This window comes from Arachis ipaensis, chromosome B5 (genome assembly GCF_059453495.1).
Source record: "Arachis ipaensis isolate K30076 ecotype BB chromosome B5, ASM5945349v1, whole genome shotgun sequence".
Lineage (NCBI taxonomy): Eukaryota > Viridiplantae > Streptophyta > Magnoliopsida > Fabales > Fabaceae > Arachis > Arachis ipaensis.
In genome coordinates this window covers 78,489,321-78,495,708 of record NC_142440.1, presented here as the reverse complement: position 1 = coordinate 78,495,708, position 6,388 = coordinate 78,489,321, and the positions used below count along the sequence as shown (strand labels likewise).

The following is a 6,388-nucleotide window of genomic DNA, read 5'->3' as shown; positions in this document are numbered from 1 at the left end:
GTAGTGAGGAGGGTTATTTATAGGGTAGGGGAGAGAGGGAATTCGTCTATGAAGGGGTGGGTTTGGAAGGGAAATGGTTTGAATTTGAATGGTGAGGTAGGTGGGGTTTATGATAGATGGATGTGAGTGGTGAAGAAAATATGGGAAAAATGGTAGGATTTGATAGGTGAAGGGTATATGGGAAAGAGTTATTGATGGGATTGGTCAAGGGTATTTGGGAAAGAGTGTTATGGAAAGATATGAAGAGGAGAGAAGAAGAGGTGGGGTAGGTGGGGATCCTGTGGGGTCCACAGATCTTGAGGTGTCAAGGAATTCTGCTCCCTACACCAATCTGGCGTTCAAACGCCCATTGTGTGCCAATCCTGGTGTTTAACGCCAGCTCTGCTACCTTTTCTGGCGTTAAACGCCAGTTCTGCTACCTTTCCTGGCGTTAAACGCCAGTCTGCTGCCCATTTATGGCGTTTAACGCCAGCCAGACGCCAGACAGCCTTTTCTGGCGTTAAACATCTAGAGTGCTACCCATTCTAGCATTTAACCCCCAGAATGCTGCCAGGCTGGGCTTTTAACGCCCATTCTGCTATCCTTACTGACGTTTAAACGGCAGTAAGCTTGTCCTCCAGGGTGTGCTATTGATGCTGTTTTTCATTTTGCTTTAATTTTCAGTTATTTTTATGACTTCACATGATCATCAACCTAAGAGAAACATAAAATAACAATGGAAAATAAATAAATATAATTAAGTAACATTGGGTTGCCTCCCAACAAGCTCTTCTTTAACGTCAATAGCTTGACAGTGAGCTCTTAGAGAGCTTCACAGAGATTTAGAGCTTGATGATCGCCTCCCAACACCAAACTTAGAAGTTGAGTGTGGGGGTTCTGTTTGACTCTGTACTGAGAGAAGATTTTCATGCTTCCTTCCATGGTTACAGAAGAAGATCCTTGAGCCTTAAACACAAAGTAGTCCTCATTCAATTGAAGGACTAACTCTCCTCTGGCCACATCAATCACAGCTCTTGCTGTGGCTAGGAAGGGTCTTTCAAGGATGATAGATTCATCTTCATCCTTCCCAATGTCTAGGATTATGAAATCAGCAGGGATGTAAAAGCCTTCAACTTTTACTAAGACATCCTCTACAAGTCCATAAGCCTATTTCCTTGAATTGTCTGCCATCTCTAGTGAGATTCTTGTAGCTTGTACCTCAAAGATCCCTAGTTTCTCCATTACAGAGAGTGGCATGAGGTTTATACTTGAACCAAGGTCACACAGAGCCTTCTTAAAGGTCATGGTGCCTATGATGCAAGGTATTAAGAACTTTTTGGGATCCGGTTTCTTCTGAGGTAATTTCTGTTGAACCAAGGTATTCAGTTCATTGATGAGCAATGGAGGTTCATCCTTGCAAGTCTCATTACCAAATAATTTGGCATTCAGCTTCATGATTGCTCTTAGATACTGAGCAACTTGCTCTTCAATAATATCTTCATCCTCTTCAGAGAAAGAATACTCATTAGAGCTCATGAATGGCAATAGTAAGTTCAGTGGAATCTCTATGGTCTCTGTATGAGCCTCAGATTCCTTTGGTTCCTCAATAGGGAACTCCTTAGTGGCCAGTGAACGTTCATTGAGGTCTTCCTCAGTGGAAATCACTGCCTTTTCCTCCTCTACAGGTTCGGCCATGTTGGACGTGTTTATGGCCTTGCGCTCTCTTTTTGGATTCTCTTCTGTATTGCTTGGGAGAATAGTAGGAGGAGTTTCAGTCACTCTTTTACTCAGTTGACCCACTTGTGCCTCCAAATTTCTAATGGAGGATCTTGTTTCAGTCATGAAACTGAGAGTAGTCTTAGATCGATCAGAGACTATGGTTGCAAAGTTAGAGAGGCTCTGCTTAGAAGTCTCTGTCTGTTGCTCAGAAGATGATGGAAAAGGCTTGCTATTGCCAAACATATTTCTCCCACCATTATTATTGAAGCCTTGATTAGGCTTCTGCTGATCCTTCCATGAGAAATTAGGATGATTCCTCCATGAAGGATTATAGGTGTTTCTATAGGATTCTCCCATGTAATTCACCTCTTCCATTGCAGGATTCTCAGGGTCATAAGCTTCTTCTTCAGAGGAAGCTTCTTTAGCACTGCCGGATGCAGCTTGCATTCCAGTCAGACTCTGAGAAAATATATTGACTTGCTGAGTCAATATTTTATTCTGAGCAAATATGGCATTCAGAGTATCAATCTCAAGAACTCCTTTCTTCTGAGTTGTCCTACTATTCACAGGATTTCTTTCAAAAGTGTACATGAACTGGTTATTTGCAACCATTTCAATGAGTTCCTGGGCTTATGCAGGCGTCTTCTTCAGATGAAGAGATCCACCAGCAGAGTGGTCCAATGACATCTTGGACAATTAAGACAGACCATCATAGAATATACATAAGATGCTCCATTCTGAAAGCATGTCAGAAGGACACCTTCTGATCAATTGCTTGTATCTTTCCCAAGCTTCATAGAGGGATTCACCTTCCTTCTGTGTGAAGGTTTAGACTTCCACTCTAAGTTTGCTCAACTTTTGAGGTGGAAAGAATTTGGCCAAGAAAGCATTGACCAACTTTTTCCAATAGTTCAGGCTTTCTTTAGGTTGTGAGTCCAACCATGTCATAGCTCTGTCTCTTAGAGCAAAGGGAAAAAACATAAGTCTGTAGACCTCGGGATTAACCCCATTGGTCTTAATAGTGTCACATATTTGCAAAAATTCAGCTAAGAACTGATGAGGATCTTCCAATGGAAGTCCATGGAACTTGCAATTCTGCTGCATTAGAGAAACTAATTGAGGCTTAAGCTCAAAGTTGTTCGCTCCAATTGCAGGAATTGAGATGCTTCTTCCATAGAAGTCAGAAGTGGGTGCAGTAAAGTCACCAAGCATCTTCCTTGCATCTCCACTATTGTTGTTATTTTCGGCTGCCATGTCTTCTTCTTTTTCAAAAATTTCTGTTAGGTCCTCTCCAGTATTTTGTGTTTTAGCTTCTCTTAGCTTCCTCTTCAGAGTCCTTTCAGGTTCAGGATCAGTTTCAACAAGAATGTCCTTATCCTTGTTCTTGCTCATATGAAAAAGAAGAGAACAGAAAAGAAGAGGAATCCTCTATGTCATAGTATAGAGATTCCTTTATGTGAGTAGAAGAATGGAAGAATAGAAGAATGAGCTAGAGAGAAAATAAAGAGAATTCGAACACAGAGAGAGGGAGTGGGTTTGAATTTTTAAGAAGAAGAGTGTTAGTAAATAAATAAAATAAATAGAAAGAGATGAGAGAGAGAAGAAATTCGAATTTTAATTTATAAGAAGAGAAAAATATTTTTGTTTTTATTTTAGTTATTAGTTAGAATTTGAAATTTAGGGAGAGAAATAAAATTAAATTAAAATTTAAAGCAATTAGTTAATTAAAAAGAATTTTGAAAAAGTGGTTAGTGGTTTTCGAAAATAAGAGAGAGAAAAGTAGTTAGGTGGTTTTGAAAAAGATATGATTGAAATAGAAAACTTTCAAAAATCAAACAAAAAGTTAAGTAGTTAATTGAAAAATATTTGAAAATAATTTTTTTTAAAAAAATAAGAAGTTAGAAAAAGATTTTGAAATTAAATTTTGAAGAAGATATGATTGAAAGATATAATTGAAATTTATTTTGAAAAAGATTTGAGAAGGAAATTAAAAAGATTTGATTTTTGAAATTAAAGTTGATTATTTGACTAACAAGAAACTAAAAGATATGATTCTAAAATTTAAAGATTGATCCTTTCTTAATAGGCAAGTAACAACTTGAAATTTTTGAATCGAAACATTAATTGTTAGTAATAATTTCGAAAAATTGAAATAAAATTAAGAAAAATATTTTGAAAAGTTTTAAGAAAAAATTCGAAAATATTAAGGAGAAAAGTGGAAAAGATTTGATTTTTGAAAAAGATTTGAAAAGATAAAATTTTTAAATTGAAATTTTGACTTGACTAATAAGAAACAATTAAATTTTAAAATTTTTTGACTAAATCAATTCAAAATTTCGAAAATTATGAGCAAAATAAGAAAAATATATTATTTTTTATTTTTGAATTTTTAATGAGGAGAGAGAAAAACAACTAAATGATGCAAAACATAAGAAATTAAACTCAAAACAAATAATGCATGCAAGAACACTTTGAATGTCAAGATGAACACCAAGAACACTTTGAAGATCATGATGAACATCAAGAACATATTTTTGAAAATTTTTAAGAAAAGAGACACATGCAAGACACCAAACTTAAAAATTTTTAATGTTGAGACACTAGTAATTCAAAAATGCATATGAAAAACAAGAAAAGACACCAAACAAGAAAAATTAAAGATCAAACAAGGAAAATCATCAAGAACAACTTGAAGATCAATGAAGAATACATGCATGAATTTTCGAAAATTTAAAGAAAGTTAAAACATGCAATTGACACCAAACTTAAAATTTGACACAAGACTTAAACAAGAAACATAAAATTTTTGGTTTTTATGATTTTATTAAATTTTTTTTTGTATTTTTTGAAAATTAATTGGAAAAAGAAAATAAAGGGATACAAAATTTTTAATAAGAATTCCAGGAATCATGCAATGTTAGTCTAAAGCTTTGGTCCAAAAGAATTAGACATGGCCAGATGGCCATCCAAGCTTTAGCATAAAACATACAAGCATGTCAATGAGAAGTGGAAGCCTTAGTCCAAAAGATTAGACATGGCTAAACAGCCAGCCAGGCTTCAACATATCTTATGAAACTCTAGAATTCGTTTTTAAAAATTTTGAAGAACACAATTTTTTTAAAAAAATAAAATGATTAAACATAAAATAAAATTACCTAATCTAACCAACAAGATGAACTGTCAGTTATCCAAACTCGAACAATCCCCGGCAACGGCGCCAAAAACTTGGTGCATGGAAATCATGATTCACACTTTCACATCTCCGCACAACTAACCAGCAAGTGCACTGGGTCGTCCAAGTAATAAACCTTACATGAGTAAGGGTCGATCCCACGGAGATTGTCGACTTGAAGCAAGCTATGGTCATCTTGTAAATCTCAGTCAGGCGGATTCGATTGGTTATGAGGTTTTAGATAATTAAAATATAAATAAAACATAAAATAAAATAGAGTTACTTATATAATTCATTGGTGGAAATTTCAGATAAGCGTTTGGAGATGCTTTGTTGCTTCAGAACCTCTGCTTTCCTATTGCCTTCTTCCAACCATGTGTTACTTCCTTCCATGGCAAGCTGTAAGATCCTCTCAGTGAAAATGGTCCTCTACGGTTTCTGCACGGCTAATCAACTGTCGGATTTCTCATCTCGGATGAAAAATACCAGGTACAGCTACCGCATGGCTAATCATCTGTCAGTTCCCGCTAGCGTCGGAATAGGATCCATTGATCTTTTTGCACACTGTCACTTACGCCCAACATTCGCAGGTTTGAAGCTCGTCACAGTCATCCCTTCCCGGATCCTACTCGGAATACCACAGACAAGGTTTAGACTTTCCGGATCCCAGGAATGGCTGCCAATAATTCTAGCCTATACCACGAAGATACTAATCTCATGAACTCGGTCTATGTATTGGATATCCAAGAGAATATACTCCAGCTGTCGTCCAATGACTACATTGAACATCATGTAGACCGCTTTGTGGTTGTCAAGCACGCGGATCTTGGCTAAGCAAGTAACAAGATTGGGTGATTGTCACGGATAACCCCTTCATTCTGACTTAATTGAATTAAGAACGAGAGTATATCTTGGAGAAGAAGTAGGCGTGAATTGAATGGAAAATAGTAGTAATTGCATTAATTCATGAAGAATAGGAGAGCTCCACACCTTAATCTATGGGGTGTAGAAACTCCACCGTAGAAAACATATAAGTGAAAAGAGGTCTAGGCATGGCTGTGAGGCCAGCCTCCAAAACGTGAACAATGGTCTATGATAGCATAAGATTGATCCGAATACAATAGTAAAAAGTGCTATTTATACTAAACTAGTAACTTAGGTTTACAGAAATTGAGTAACTAAGTGCAGATAGTGCAAAAATCCACTTCTGGGGCCTACTTGGTGTGTGCTTGGGTTGAGCATTGAACTTTACACGTGCGTAGGCTGTTCCTGGAGTTAAACGCCAGCTTTGGTTCCAGTTTGGGCGTTTAACTCCAATTCTGGTGCCAGTTTGGGCGTTTTATGCCAAGATGTTTTAGGCTGGTTTTGGATGCCAGTTTGGGCCATCAAATCTCGGGCAAAGTATGGAGTATTATATATTGCTGGAAAGCCCAGAATGTCTACTTTTCAACGCAATTAAGAGCGTTCCAATTGGGCTTCTGTAGCTCCAGAAAATCTACTTCGAGTGGAGGAGGGTCA

General features: G+C 37.0%; 1 non-coding gene across 1 annotated transcript; it reads left to right on the top strand.

The window, feature by feature from the left end:
• The first annotated feature begins 2,439 nt into the window (after positions 1-2,439).
• LOC148564705 (small nucleolar RNA R71) lies at positions 2,440-2,547 on the top strand. The gene has a single exon (XR_015885574.1). It is a non-coding gene; the product is annotated as a small nucleolar RNA R71 (small nucleolar RNA).
• Positions 2,548-6,388: the final 3,841 nt, after the last annotated feature.